The sequence below is a fragment of the Carettochelys insculpta genome, chromosome 7 (genome assembly GCF_033958435.1).
Source record: "Carettochelys insculpta isolate YL-2023 chromosome 7, ASM3395843v1, whole genome shotgun sequence".
NCBI lineage: Eukaryota > Metazoa > Chordata > Testudines > Carettochelyidae > Carettochelys > Carettochelys insculpta.
In genome coordinates, this window is record NC_134143.1 from 19887101 (window position 1) to 19904226 (window position 17126).

Genomic DNA, 17126 nt, shown 5'->3' on the forward strand with positions numbered 1-17126 from the left:
GTCTCTTTAATCTCTCTTCATATGGGACCCCTTCCAATCCCCTAATCGTTTTAGTTGCCCTTTTTTGAACATTTTCCAATGCCAATATATCTTTTTTGAGATGAGAAGACCACATCTGTACACAGTATTCAAGATGTGGGCATAGCATGGTTTTATACAAGGGCTTTTCATTACAGAGATACAATCCCCTCTGTTATAGCGGGGGCGGGGATTGCTGAGCCTGGATTTCCAACACAGGATATGAATTTCTTGATTCTTGCAGGGTAATTTCCTTGATTTTCAGCTTAAAAAATCTTCCAGAACTACAGGGGAAGCCTCCCACTATTTAGGTAAAACATCCTACAGGATGTTTTTGAACCTGATTTTTCCAGACAGATGTAGGAGATCCTGCAGTATTGAGGTGCAAGGGAAAAAGGTGTGTTGAGACTCTAATATTGAAAATAAAATTGTCTGGAGTTATGAGAAATCCCCACCAATATTCCCTCTAATATTTTCTTCCATGTGTGGAATCATTTTTGTGATGTCCCCTGAGGCGTGTGCAGCTGTGCACCACAAGCTGTGCGCACTCCACGAATCTGCTGAATCGCTCCTGGGTGGAAGCCCAAGCACTCGCTTTACAGGAAACATTGATCCCCACTGAGACTGTGATTTCTATAGAGATACCTACCTAGCCTTCTGGGAGAGCGCTCATTGTGCTGGAACTATTTGCCCCAGTGTTCTCCAATAATGTAAGGCAGGAGATATTACCTCAGAGCTATCGTAATGGAACAGAGAATTCACCAGTGTTTTGGTCTACTGTACGGGAGCTCTGCTGAGGCCGATTCCAAAGTATGTCAATAGGTCTGAGTCTGATCTGACACCATTCTCCCACTAACATTATTCCAGTGAGTCCAGTACAATTATTTCCTACACTAGTGGAAATGAGATAAGAGTAAAGCCCATTATATCGCCTGTTACAGGAGAGTTTTAAGGCACCTTCCATTCCAACACTGAGCTAGAAAATGTTTACCTTCAAAGGGCAATTCCTGCTGCAGATGCTTCCCCAATATTTACTTAGAAACTTCCTCATCAATGCACCTTCTTGGTGACACAGTCTTTCCAGCATTTACCCTGAGTTACTTAATCTGAGTATAGAAATTTAACCATTTCATCATTCATTCTATATTATAACATAAATTCCACTTCTTCTATTAAGGGCAAATAGTGTCTAGAGGTAAAGGATTGTTGGGTTGAACACAGTTTCCTGGAATCTGGCCATTCTTCCAAAATGAAGTTCTGGAATATCAGGACATTAGGCTAATGGCTAAGTACCAAGCAGTAGCACATGTGACTTTCTGAGAAAAAAGAAAAAAAGGAGAGAATTTTTCATGTTGTCAACTTCAGCATAACACTACTTCAACTGCAGAACCTGACAGCATTTCTGGAGTTGAGCATGGTTGAGTGTCATAGCAAACGAGGTCCAAGTCTTTGAATGCATGCAGAAGGATAACCATTGTCTTCTTATGGTGATAAATGGACACTATCAGACTGGGTCTCAATAGAGACTGAGTGTGGTTAGCTCACCACCCTTGTTCTGTTCTCATCTTTGTGTTGGCATTTGGGAGGGAGCCACATCCACCTTGACTGAATTGGCCTCATTACCACTGGACCTCACCACAATGATGTAACCCATCCATCTTTGCATGTGTGTATATTTCTTCCCAACTGAATTTTCCACTTCATACATTTGATGAAATGGTCTCCAGCCCATGACAGTAAATTTAGAAACTGACAGTATATACCTGCTAAATGGGCTTCTTTACCACTTGAATGGCTCTTTCACAAGTTCAATGTTCTGCAAATAGGGCTGACAGGCTTTTCATTTTAAAATTAACTAGATGCTCTCTGGAGGAAAACTCATCAGGCTGCAGTACCATAGTGCAAGAATAGGCAGCTGCAGTTCGATGGACATTATTAATAATAATAATAATAATAATAATAATAATAAGTGGAGATACACATCTCATAGAGCTGGAAGGGACCTCAGGAGGTCATCTAGTCCAGCCCCCTTGCCCTCTTGGCAGGACCAAGCACCATCCCCCCTTTTTTTTTAAATCTATTTTGCCCCAGATTTTAAATGGTCACCTCAAGAATTAAGCTCACAACCCTGGGTTTAGCAGGCCAATGCTCAAAATTAAGATCCAGTGTTATTCCAAATTTTCTAGTGCACTACACAGCAGCATATTGTATGAGCAAGGATGACCCTGGTGGCCAGTAGTCCCATGCCTGTGAAAAAGGTGAAAAATGGAGGCACTGCTATAGCAGATTATGCTGCGTGCATTCATCTGGTGTGTTGAAAATCAGTTCTTCTGACTCACTTCTTGCTGCAGAGTGGCTTCTTTTTGCTTAAAGAATCTAACTAGAGGGAGGGCAGAATTAGGGGAGAGAGAGAGAGAGAGGGAATAGAGTACTGCAAAAGAATGTTCTAAAATGTGGTTGTCTAGTGAGTTTAGAGCATAACAGAAAATAATGCTAGGTGTTAGAAACTGCTTTCTTCAGCGCTATTGAGCTGTCTGCTTTGCTTGTGCCTAGAATGTACCGGGAATCTGGCAACTTCCCCTAACCACAGAAAAAAATCAGAAAACTTATGAAAATGGTATCTTGTCCCTCAAAGCAATGTTTAAAGGTGCAGCTACTTGCTTCTGTAGGTGGAGGTAAAAAGAGTCAATTTCTTTATAACGTGGAATATTTGTACAGAAGATTCTAAGGTTTCTGGAGAAAAAACCTCTGATGTGTTAAAAGCTAATCAAAATTTTGCTGCAGTGTAAACAAATTCCCTGAAATATGCAAGGGGTCCTAGAGACACTTGAATAGTTTTAACTTGACTTACAGCTGTTAGTCAAAGATTGTTGATGTGCAGACAGCTATGAAATGGTGAGAGACGTTGTCATCTTCAGTGCTAACACTGCTCACGCTAGGAAAGTAAGGTTGTCAGTGAAGGAGCTATGTTTTCCCTAGCAGCCAAAAAAAGCCCTCAAAACAATGGCTCCAGCTGAGTATTATCAAATAATTCAAGCACAATTCAAAGCAATGACTGCAGGAATACCAAGTAGTCAAAAAGAAATCCATTCCATATGGATAGCCTATACAAACAGGGGCAAGTCCCCTTGACTAGCACAAAGGAATGCGGAAGCAGATAACCCCACACACTAACAGGAGCAGGAAGTGCATAGAAAAATGTTACACATATTATGGAGGGAGACATATTAACATCAATGTCTATACTACAAAGGGGATGTTCCTTTGCAAAAATGTAATAAACTGATTCATTTGCAAAGGTCTGAACAATGCTGAGCAAAAGAAAAACAAAAAAAAAACCCAGAAAAACAAAAACAAGTGGTGCATATTGTTGACTCTCAAAGAACAGAGAGCAAAGTTTCTGAGAGAAATTAACTTGATATCAATTCTTAGAGTGACAGATAAGGTAATTTCCAGGGAAATCTCTTAGGAAAGCATCACTGAATTAAATTTAAATACCAGTAGAGTCCCCTGTATTAAGTGCAAAAGGTTTGTATTATTTGTGCCCCTGAAAAATCAAAGTGTTATATTGAACATCATTGTAGAGAAGAATGAACTTTGAGGCCAGTACATGTGATGTATATTTCCTGGGAAATATCTAAGAGGAAGTGAATGCAAATTTCTTTGAAGTAATGCCTGGACAGTCAATACAAGAGGTACTGCTGAGTGCTGTTCCCACAGTCCCAAGACTAAGGGTCAAAGTACAGGAAGGAATGGCTCACAGATTCATGGATGTGTGTGTTCTGATGCATGTGAACTTATAACCACAGATTAAAAAAGCGGTGCAAGGTGTGATCATCAGTAAGGGTATTACCAAGTAATTAAGCTGGTTTTTGTTTGTTTGTTTGTTAGAACATGGTTTATTTGCAATGCCTTCACCTTAAGAATAAATGTGCTTGCTTATAAAGGACTATGTGGTAACTTCTACCTATGGACAATTACTCTGTTCATGGTCACTGATGAGAAAATAAAGTTGGCTTGCTTAGGCAGGTTGACATGCTGAAGAATTCAGATATGGCAGGGAACTGCATAGTCTGGAAGAACTGTGTTTGGGAGGCGTGGGGAGGTAAAGAGGCAGATGTCTATCCAATAGAACAGGATCTAGAAGACTGAGGCTCCAATAGCTAGGATCTAGAAGGCTGAGAGTGAGTATCTATGATGGATTCTGCAGGGAAAATACAGGGGCAGTAGCCCTGAAGTGTGTTTGTCAGTGCTAACAATGCTCAAAATACAAACAGGTCACACATATGCCAAGTATTTGCTTACATCCTATTAGAACCCAGTGTGAATATGTCAGACCAGATTTGGAGAACAAATAAACAATATATGCCAGATGTGATGGAGCATCTGCACAATGAGGGGTTAATAGAACCCTAAGGAGAATGTGCAAGAGGCAGCCAATTGGAGAAGGTTTGTGAGAAGCAGCCAGTCAGGATTGGGTAGGCCCATTATGAAGAGTTGCCGGACAGAGGAGCTTCAACAGCTGCCTGGAGATTGTGGAAGGAAGAGCAAGCTCCTAAGGGGAGGAAGGAGTTACTGAAGAGTGTAATGCTACTAGCAGTGAGCACAAGGAGCTAAGGACGCCCCTTTGTTGGCTGCAGCGATTTGCAGGCTGAGCCCTGAAGCAAGGACAAAGAAGGAAGTAGCCCAGGGAAACGAACTGAGGAGTTGGAGAGGACTCAGCAAGTGGTAGCCCTATAAAGGGTCCCTAGTGGGGATCCAGAATGGTGGGTAGGTTTGGATCATCACTCTCGCCATTGAGGGTGTGGCCAGACCAATGGCTGCAGTTGCCACTGCAAGAAGTGTCTGGAGAATGTACTGCAGTTTCCCCCAGAAAAGGAAGCAAGCAAAGCATGATACCTCTGTGGGGTTGTGCCATGAAAAGATCACTTCAGTCACTGTGAATGACATAAGCCCTGGAGCAGAAATAATGGTGGAGGGACACTACCAGAAGAGGGATGCACTGGATAGCACAGCTAATTCCCAGGGGGCACCACTGTGGTGAGTGAACCTCATCACACACTGTATGTTAAATCCAAGTTGTATTACAGTACTGTTCCTTTTGGCTATTGGGGTGAGTAGTGTCAAGAGCTAGGCTTACGTAATCTGGAAAGCAGACCCAGAAACACACCACTGGATGTACACACTTAAGACACAGATGGCATGTTGACACTCGAGAAAGGTAAGACAAATTAACAAAAGGTATAGCTTTAACATGCATTACTTACAGCTCATTAGAACACTGTGGACACTCTCATTGAGCAATAGAATGACTTCAGTTCTTTTTAGCTTAATCCACTTCCAGTGTACCCTGACTAATGGTCACTACTTAACAGGCACTAGATGAAAACTCTAGCTTCTGGGCAATTAAAACGACTGAACAATCATCATGACTAATCACTTTCCATTGTGTTAGCCTATGCAGATACCTTTGTCAACCTTTAGGATAATTACCGGAGAAGATTAATTCCAATGCAAGATGGTTTAGACAAGTATTCTGTCTCAGGCTATATAGTTTACTTTGGAAAAGCAATACAACAAATGCAAAACAAAGATCCCACCAAATGCAAACTGACCTTAGAGATAATTGGCAATTTCAACAACAACACTGTAGTTATTTATTTGTCTTGGCACCAAGAACTCCCAGCTACAGTCCAAGACCCTATTTTTCAGGTGCTGTAACAACAGGAAACACAAGGACTACCCCTGCTCTGTAGAGTTTACAGGTGAAGTACTATGACACATTTTCTAACCCATTTTCAGAGCTGATCACTAATGCTTTTGTATCGTTGAGATGGAACTATGTCCTCTGGGCAACAGAAACATACTGAAAACATTTATGTTTGGACGTAAATATCATTGTTATCTTGAGACAGTAGAAGTCTTAAGGTCTCTACTTTGTGATGGTCTCCTTACTGAGCACTGTTACAAGACTGCAGAAGTAGGTAAAGACTAAACCAGACTGATACTTCCAAATACACGGTTTCCAGCTGCAATAAAATCTGGTGATCACCTGAGATGAATTTTTGGATACTTCTCCAAACTGAAAGCAGATTTTCTAATTTCATCTCTTACTTATTGACAGTAAGTTAGACAGTGCTTAAGAACAGTTTAATTAGACAAGCATGGGAGGGTTAGCCGTGCTAGTATGTATCCTTAAAAACAGAGGAGTGCTGTGGCATTTTATAGACTAAAGGTTTCTTTGGAGCGTAAACTTTCCTGGGCAAAGATGCTGGGTCCTTGCCAACAAATGCTTATGCTTCAAAAATGTATTAGTCTATAAGGTGCCACAGGAGGCGCTGTTTTTAATTAGACCTTTATGCAGATCATGTCTAAATCACTGCACAAGCAGCTTATATATACCTTTAAGCTACATGGACTTCATTTTCCATCCAGTGCAAAATACACATATCTGTGATAGCTACTGACATTCTTTCAGAAGGGTATTTTAGATCTCATTGTTTGCTTATTTGATGTTCATCGAGTCCTTATTTTGACTTGGTTTGATTGTTGCTGTCAGTTTCACTCAAACTTTTGGAAGAAAGCCAAAAGCCTATGGCAGTTTGTTTTTTTTTTAATTACATATATTTTCTAAGGAGAAATAAAGAGTCTCATTAGTTTCCCGTATAATGTAGACATTTCCCTCATAAAGCTGCATGCAAATAATCTGAGTTGTGATTGACTAACTTACATACAAATATGACTCTGCTGATTCTCTGACCTCAGCAAAAGTCAGTGCCTCCATTAATTACACTACTATCCTCACCTTAAATCTATAACTTCAGTTTTCTAAGGTGAACTGATATATTCCTTTAGGAATGTGTGTGTCTAGAACATGGCATTTACTACCTACTGGGAAAATGGTACAAAAGAGTGCTCATAAAATTGTGCTCATAGTCTTCTCTAGGTAGAAGAAAATCTGTAGATTTAAAAAAAATGTTAGACAATGTTTCTCTCTTTGATTCAAAATCAGTTCCCTGCTTGTCCTAGTGGTAGAAATGCATTAGTACATCCTTAATATATCCTACTTGCTTCATTTGCAGTTTAAAAATGTACTAATTTTAAGCCCGATTTGCAATTTGGATCTATTTTTAATTATTAAGTGGTCATTTGTGCAACTGGTAAAAATTAAGTGGCAAATGGTAAAAGCTGAGATCAGTGGTTTGATAATCTTATATTTTTGAGAAAGCTACAAGGCACAAATGCCTCTTATCCAGCACAATTTGTGATGTGTTCAGAAGCAATGTTCAGAAAAGATCAGGCACACTCAACACTGATGGAAGTGTGAATTTTTAAGATCTGTGGTTTTCATGTATTGAAAGTATCACCTAGAAGTAGCCTTGAAGAGTTTTTTTTCCACCAGGGAACTAAGGGGAGAAATTAATACAGATAATACAGATGATGACAAAATTCATATTAATGATTTTAATATGCTTCTTGTACATTCCAAACGTGGTGTGTGCCATCTTTAATTCAACAGACCAGTTGGAGCCAACCAGACATATAATCTCAGCACATACTGAGTCCATCCATTTGGACATCTCCTTGTTTAATATTAGAAAGCCAGAAATGTTGTTGGGGGCTCTTTTTTCTTTTTCTTTTTCTTTTTTTTTTTGGATCATATCATATGGGTGCTGAGCAGAAATTTTGTGTTTTTCCCCACAGTGAGAATTATTAAGAAACTCACAGGTTGTGCATTTTGACCTCTAGTGCTAAGTACATACTAGTGGTCTTTGACACAGTTGCTCCCTAAGTAGTTTGGGCTTCCATGTCATGGGATGTTTTTTCCCCATTTCCCAAAGGGTTTTCACTCTGAATATTACTAGCTTTCTCTCTCCTAAATTCACATATAACATCAACCATCTGAAATACCTTTTCCTGGCCATCGCCTGGATCTCATACAGATTACATTACCACGTTTAGTTACTTGGATACAATCCTGTACTAACTCTAGGTTTGTTTAGTATAACAATGTATCTGGGGGCTCGATACCCCAATGGACCCTCGAGCAGCCGCAACCAGTGTGGAATGGCTTTGTTTATCTTTCAGACAGGGTAGAGCAATGACAGCACACTACATCAGCGCTGCATAACCTAATATGGAGATTACATCTTTTTAAGAGCAATTGAAGTTAATGCTGTTGACAAGAGTTAGGAATTTGCGCAGGAATACCAATTTGGGTAATGTCTCGCCAATCTGATAGTGGGGACTGAATGTGATGGCCCATGGTGTTCTCTTGTTTTCCTGGTTAAGCCAGTCTTGTAGCAGGTGGATTCTGGTACAGTACCCCCTAAGGAAGTAAAGAAACAGATGGACAGAGCCAGATGTGGCTTCTGGGTACAACGGTCCTTCACTCTCACAGACCTTGGGAAGCAGGCCTGTCCTCACCTACAGACAGCCTGACAACCTTAAACAAATTCTCACCAGCAACTATAGACCACACCACAGTAACTCTAAACCTGGAACCAATCCCTGCGACAAACCTTGGTGCCAACTCTGCTCACATATCTGCACCAGTGATATCATCACAAGACCTAACATCAACCACACCATCAGGGGGCCTTTCACCGGCACATCGACTAAGATAATATATGTCATGATGTGCCAGCAATGCCCCACTGCAATTTACATTGGCCAAACTGGACAGACTCTATGTAAAAGAGTAAATGGACATAAATCAGACATCAGGAATGGTAACATACAAAATCAGAGGAAGAGAACACGTCAATCTCTCTGGGCACTCAGTAACAGATTTAAGTGTCAGTCCTACAACAACAAAAATTTCAAAAATAAACTCCAAAGAGAAACATCATAGCCGCAATTCATTTGCAAATTTGACACCATCAACCAAAGATTGAACAGAGACTGGGAGTGGCTGGCTCATTACAAAAGCAGTTTCTCCACTCTTGGTGTTCATACCTCCACTTTAGCTACTGATAATGGGCCACATCCTCCCTGACTGAACTGACTTGATTTCCCCTCTCTTGATGTTCACAGCTCCACATTAACTGCTGATAATGGGCTACGTTCTCTGTGACTGAACAGACCTTTTCAGCTCTGGCCTTCCCATTGACAGAGACTACCTCTTTATACCCTCCTCTGAAACACCCCCACTCGTGCATCTGACAAAGTAGATCTTTGCCCTCAAAAGCTTATGCTGCAACATATGTGTTAGTTTATAAGGTGCCACAGGACTTCCTTTTATTATGGTCATTAGTGGAATTTCACACCATCAAAGGTTTGAGATAATGATCTCATACATATTAGATGGCCCTGGTTAGTTACATAAATGCAGTTGTAATACACAGTCACAATCTATGCCTAATATAACACCGTACACACACTCCATCCTGAGAACTCAAGGAGTTGAAGAACCAGCTCCACTCTGCAGGTGGTGACAGGTCAGAGAGTATTATAGTGGAGGAAGATTGAAAGAAAGACTAGTACTAGCAGGAAAGAAGAGAGTCCTTAGAAAACTTTTAGAAACCCTTGCAGAATTCTGCCCTCATGCTATTGGCCATGAGTGTTATAGGTCTCTTTGAGTCACTCCGGCCCAACCTCCCAAAACCAACATCAGACTTCTGAACCCTCAGATTTTGAGAGTATGAGCATTTGATTGGGGAATATGCATAAGATGTCACTTGGCAGTCTAGTGAGCACATTTTTAAAATGGGCATCTGCAGTAAAAATACCAAGAAATACCACGTGATGACTCTCAGCAACCCCTACTTCTATGTTACGGTAAACAGGAGGACCAGTCTACCAGAGCCATTGTATATTTGGTACCTGTTGATACCACACAGGATAAATGCTGCCTTCTACATCAGCATGCTAGTCCTTCTGCAGTTAAAATAGACAAGCTGAAAGGTCAGATATGTTCACACTTACTGAAATATACCTCTGGAAATTTCTATATGCTAACACCTCTTACAGAGTATCATGCCTGTAGGCCCCTTGCATTGCTGCTAAGTTAGAATAAGACTGTAAAATTAGAGAAAAAATAGATCAACTACATATAGACTTGCAAGCTATACATCCAATACAAATATCTTTACAGGTTACAATGCTGCTTTTTATAAAGCCCAGCTGATGTTGGCAAGAGAGACAGATTATGGGTCCTGCTATTCCACAAAGTGCTACTCTAAACCACTTTGGCAAACAGACCACCTCTATTAGCAGTAGAAGGCCACTGCCAGTCTTGAGCAATGTTGAAGCCAGTCCCTAGAGATGTGATGCTTTAGCCACTTCAACAGTGGGAAGAAGATAAGTGTGTGGATAAAAAAGTAGAGCATTAAAGGAACATTTGAACGCATTATAGACTATTTGTAAATGTCCATAAATAGAGAGTTACTGCATAAAAAGCATCATTCTCACTCAGATTGCAATTAGCAGAGATTATCAGTAAGCAGAAAATCCATTTTGTGTAGGACTACAAGAAAAATGTATTAAGGAAGGGATAAGTTGGAGTAATACGCAGCTGGCGTGCTGAGAAAAACTGATGAAATTAGTCCCATCCATGTAACCCAGCATTAAGGGCAACAGTGCAGTCTAGTATTATATTAACAATTTTTAAAAATGGAATTTATCATTAATTATAAGGCAATACACTCACCAGTACTAATATCTTCAGGTAGGAAGACAAATCTGTCAAACCAGGGGTTTGCATTGCTTTCTAATCACTATGGAAAACTATAATTATTCTTTTTAAAATGCTTCCCGCAAATGAGCTATTATTTCTGATGCTTCCCCCTCTCTGCTCTCTTAGGAAATACTAGATCCCATTAATGTTCCAAATTCTGAGAAGCTTCCCAAAGCGGATTGACCTCTTGCTAAAATATTTTGAATATTTTAGGGAGTAATTAAATTCTTGTTGAAGTTCTTTTAACTTGTTTTTTTTTTGTAAAGTGCAAAAGAAAGAAAAAAGCCTCAAAAAGGAAACATTCTTTTTCATTGAAAAGTAACAGAGAGAAAGCCGTGCTAGTCTATATACTGTCAAAACAAAAAAGCAGTCAAGTAGCACTTTAAAGACTAACAAAATAATTTATTAGGTGAGCTTTTGTGGGATAGACACACTTCAGACCATAGCCATAACAGAACAGACTCAATATTTAAGGCACACCGAACCAAAAATATTAATCAAGGTTGACAAATCAGAAAAAAAAAAGATCAAGGTGAGCAAATCAGAGAGTAGAGGGGCAGAAGAGGGGGGGAAGAGGGAGTCAAGAATTAGATTAAGCCAAAGAGCCCCTATAATGACCCAGAAAATTCACATCCCGGTTCAAACCATGTGTTAATGTGTCGACTTTGAATATAAGAGAGAGAGAGTTCAGCAGCTTCTCTTTTCAGATGGTTGTGAAAATTCTTCTTCAGTAAGGCACAAACTTTTAAGTCATTAACAGAGTGGCCCACTCCATTAAAATGCTGGCTGACAGGTTTCTGGATCAGGAGTGTTTTTATATCTGTATTGTGCCCGTTAACTCTTTGTCTAAGAGAGTTTGAAGTCTGTCCAATATACAAAGCATCTGGTCATTGTTGGCACATGATGGCATCTATGATGTTAGTTGAAGAACATGAGAATGTGCCCATAATTCTGTGCATAACCCGGTTAGATCCAGTGATGGTATCTCCAGGATATATATGTGCACAAAGTTGGCAGCAGGCGCCTGGGGTTCCAAGGTTTGTGGATTTTGGGAAGTAAATAGAATAAACAATGCATCTTACTGCATGTTTATGTCTTACTGAAGAGGAATTTTCACAACTGTCTTGAAAGAGAGCCTGCTGAACTCATATATTCAAATTTGACACATTAACATGTGGTTTGAACTGGGATGTGAATTTTCTGTGTCATTATAGGGGCTCTTTTGCATACTTGGCTTAATCCAATTCTTGACTCCCCCTCCCCACCCCACTTCTGCTCCTCTACTCTCTGATTTGCTCACCTCGATTTTTTTTTCTGATTTGTCAACCTTGATTATTACTTTTGGTTCTCTGTGCCTTAAATATTAAGTCTGTTCTTGTATGGCTATGGTCTGAAGAAGTGGGTCTGTCCTAGGGAAGTTCATCACCTAATAAATTATTCTGTTAGTCTTTAAAGTGCTACTTGACTGCTTTTTTGGTTTGATATTCTTTTTTATTATTTATTTTTGAGTCCAATATCAGCATTCATATAATACAATGACAAGAGGACGTTAGTTTAAATTCTTAGGCAACATAAGAGCAGGTCCAGACTACGACAGAGCTGGGTCTACACTACTGAGTTCTGTCAACAGAAGGGGCATCCTGTCGACATAACTCAGGGAAGGTCCACACACTTAAAGCATTCTCTCGACAGAGCTCTGCATTTTTATAAACAGTATTATCCCTCAAAAATGTGAGGCATAACAATCTCTGGACAGAGGTAGGCATCCTTCAGTCTGCACAGACTATGGATCGTGCCCTTTAATGTTTCAATTTAAGACTTCATTTACAGCGTCTATTGTGACTATAAAGACCCACACGAGAGTGACAGTCCTTGCTGCATCTCTTGCAGATGTAGTGTGTGTCTGGCAAGTCCTTATTGTGCTTTCTGTGTGCTCGCTTCTCCTCTGCTAGCTGTCTGATCTTCAACTCGCCCTTGTGTAACCCCTGCCTCCATCTGCTGCAGTCGTCTGCTAGTTCTTCCCAGTTGTCCAGCGCGATGTCTACCTCTCTGAGGTCTCTCTTGCAGACATCTTTGTAACGCAACTGGGGGCATCCGGCGGGTCTTTTGCCAGAGGCTAGCTCACCATACATGATGTCTTTTGGAATCCTTCCATCGTTCATTCTGTGGACGTGGCCAAGAGGGTGTACCCCAAATCGCAGTGCGGATTCCGTGCAGAGAGGTCTACCATTGGCATGGTCTTCTCTCTAAGGCAGCTGCAGGAGAAGTGCAGGGAGCAGAGAAAGCCACTCTACATAGCCTTCATCGACTTGACCAAGGCTTTTGACTTGGTCTGGACAGAATACTGTCAACAAAAGTGCAGTGTAGATGCTGCTGTTGACAGAGAGGGTTTCCAATTGCCGTGCATCCCTCTTTGTAGAGCTGTCATTCCATTTTCTGGCACCAGAGGGCAGTGCAGCCTGGCTGTTCTCTGTCGACAGAGCAAGTTGAGTGTAGATGCAATCCGTGGACAGAATACTGTGAAGCTTTCCCTGTTGACAGTAACTTCTGTTGACAGATGCTTCTAGTGTAGCCATAACCCAAACGATTGACCGGCTCAGCGTAGCGCTTCTGGAGTTTGATTTCATGTATCTAGTATGGATGCATGAAATTGATCTCTCAGGGGTTGCAGTTGACCCCGAACCCTCACGAGATGCGAGGAGTAAGGGAGGTTGACAGGAGACACACTCCTGTTGACGTTCCCTTGCATAGAAAGCCATGTTAGCCAATAGCAAATATACTGATATTAGCTACACAACTCTTGTAGCTAGAGTTGCATAGCTGCAGTTGACTTAGTTTGCCTGACGTAGGCATAGTCTAAGAGAAACACCCTTGGCTAACTACAATTATTCCTACAAAAAGTCCATGTCCATGGGAATTTAAACAGTTTTTTTATTTTCTGCACATGGAAGGGTGTGGAAGGAGTGATTTTTTTTCCCACTTATCCTAAATACTTGCATTTTAATAGTGACCCATTGTGCCTTGTCTGCTCTCATTTGAAGGCTTTACTAATTCTTGTGTGGAGAGAAAATATTTTCTACATATGCATGGTGCAAAGCAAAATATAAGTACCAAGATGAACCTTGGCAAGTATCAGCCAGAGGATAATTACAAACACTTACTCTTCCAAATGTATTACACAAAATTATGTAGCACATTTCAAAAGCATAAATCCCTCTAGCCTTGTGTGAGATTTCATAGGGAAACTCTATGTACACACAGAGAAATCAGGAAATCTGCACTAATATAAGCTTGTATCAGAATATAACTTCAGCTAAGGCATTACAATCAACACCTCCGCATTTAACCATATGATAATAAACACACCAATGATCACTAGACTTTGTTACCTGCAAGAAGGAATTAACATTTGTGGCCAGATTTTCACATTATGAAGCACACTGACTAGTACTGCCAGTAACTTCACTGGTATCACTCATGACTTCATGTCCTATTCAACAAGAACAATAGTATCGTAATTTGGCCATTGTATTCTTCTTCTTCTCAGGATGTTTGAAGAAGGAGGAACTCTCCAGACTAGATTCTGTCTATTCACTCTAGACAAATCAGCTGGGTCTAAACTAGAGAGGTTTGTTGACAGAAGGGGCCGTCTGTCGCCGTAACTCAGGGAGGCTATGTCTACATGAGAAACATCTGCAAACAAAAGTTGTTGTCGATAGGGTACTCTCGACAACACACCATCAACAGATTGCATCAACACACACACACACACACAAAACTTGCTCTGTCTACAGAGAACAGCCAGGCTGCACTGCCCTCTGGTGCAAGAAAGCAGAATGGCAGCTCTGCAAACGGCCACCCTGCAACCAGAAGCCCTCTCTGTTGACAGACGTGTCTACACAGCATTTTTGTCAACAGTACTCTGTCCAGAGATTTTTATGCCTCAAATTTTTGAAGTCTTGTGGTACCTTATAGACTAACAGATATTTTGGAGCATAAGCTTTCGTGGGCATGATGCATCTGATGAAGCAGGTCTTTGCCCACAAAAGCTTATGCTCCAAAATATCTGTTAGTCTACAAGGTGCCACAAGACTTCTTGTTGTTCTCGAAGCTATGGACTAACTCGGCTACCTCTCTGACACTCAAATCTTTGAGGTATTATACTGTCAAGGAAAATGAGGAGTTCTGCAGAAAATCTATTGACAGAATGCTTTAAGTGTGTAGATGCTTTCTGAGTCATGTCGACAGAAGCCCCTTCTGTCAACAGAAGTTGCTAGTGTAGACCCAGTCAGAATGTCTACACACTAAGGCCGTTTCTACACATGCCACTTTCGAAGAATATAATAAATGGTCCAAAATACGCTAATGAGGCACAGATGCAAATTCCCATGTGCCTCATTAGCGTAAGGTCACGTGATCTGAAGTCCAGAAGATGTTCTTCCAGACTCCAACATGCCATTTTGAAAGGACCCCGGGAACTTTGAAATCCACTTATTCCTATCTGCTGCTAGGAATAAGGGGATTTCAAAGTTGCTGCGGTCCTTTAGAAAAGGAGCCCCATTTGGATGAGCCGCTTGGCGGCGAGCCACAGCAATTTCAAAGTGCCATGGCTGCCAGCACGCTAATGAGTTGCTGAATATGTATTGCAGTGCTTCGTTAATAAACTTCGAAATGGCCATTTGTATGGCCATTTTGAAATTTTGGGCTAGTGTTGACATAGCCATCATGTTTAATATGAAAACTGATTATAAATAAAATCTACTATAAATGTGAAGAGATGATGATGTAGACATTTTATGCCCAGATATGAGACAGACAAGGTGAGTGGAGCTGATATTTTCCCTGAAGGAAAGCTGTGTGTGGCTCAGAAGCTTCCACCTACGGCAGTTGTTCCAGTAAAAAATATCACCTCACCTACCTCATCTGTCTCTAATATAGAGAGAGAAGTGAATAGCCTAATAAAATTTAAGCACTCACTTACTCTTCTAATAAATGAATTTAATAATAGATTGCTTGATCAAGTGATTTATGACAAATGCAATTATCATGGAAGAGTTTGATAAGAGGACATCAAAACTACATTTGTCAAAGTCACAGCCTTTTGAATATATGCAAATGGAAGATTGTCACCAGGTTCCTATACAAATCACATGATCTCGCTCCTTTTCTTCCTGAAACTTTCAGCTGTGATATTTGCAGCTGGCTAAAAACAAACCCTGGTATTTTCTCTTTTTTCAAGTCTAGTGCAGAAGTATTGTATTTATGTGTTTGTTTTCTCATTTCTTTTTTGTTGAAAAAGAATTTTCAGAAGAATGTAACAAAACACAAAAAATGAAATTTTGTCTTTTGAAGTAAAAATCTGTGAGCCATAAATAGTGAATGTTACTGAATAGGTAACACTCTCTGAATTTTTTTATTTCTTTTATTTCCATCTTACCTGTAAATGGCAATGCTTATATGAAGCCAAAATGTTCATCTTTACACTGTTAGGCAGCAAAAACTATAATGCTTATGTCTAGAGATAGCCAGATTTGAAAGACATGGCATAATCTCTGAATGCTGGTAGTAAAGCCACCAAAGCAAACATATCCTTAAAAGTCACAGACACAATCATTGTTAATTAGCGCTAAGCAAGGAGTTGGACTATTATCAGGAAGTATATTTTAATTGTTCATGTTCTTTCTTTTTTGTTTTGAAAAGTACATCATAGGGGAGGCTGGCAGAGCTGATGGGCCCCTAGGCAAGGTATATATTGGGACACCAGCTCAGCCCCTTCCCGTCAAGCCCTGGCAGCTTTCTGGAGCAGCTGGAAGCTCCGGGGCCCTTTTGAACTGTAAGGTCCCAAAGCAACTGACCCCTCTGCCTCCCTTTCCCTGGTCAGGGGACCTGGTACTTCAGATGATGAAATAGTCCTTTCTTTATGGAAGCTTCCAAGATTTCCTTGTCATGAAGATACAATGGATTCTCAGTCTAGACCCTGTCAACATAATATCGAAAGTGATGGTTAGTTCTCTGCAGTTATACACTATAGTCACCTGTGTAAATAATAGCAGGAGTTATAGTGTTACTGAGCTTCATTGGAGAAACTGAGTTATTTTCAGTATAGGAAAAAAATAAAAAAACACACAGGTTGGCCTTACCGGCACATTTTTTACTGATGAGTTTACTTTATAGGGACACAATTACTGAGCAAAAGAATTGCATCTCTGGAATGCACCATTGGAGAAAAAAAACAGAAGTTCATGAGAATGCATACCTAATCTTAAATTTCAGAGCTGCAGCGCTCTGCCATTTTGCTCTGATTATTTCCACTATTAGATTAAAATGTTTGATAATGTTGAAGATAAAGCATTGTGATACTTAGGGGTTCAACCCAGACCAATAACTGTGCCCTACAGTTCTGGGTTCCTTAAATGCTATGCTGCCGTGA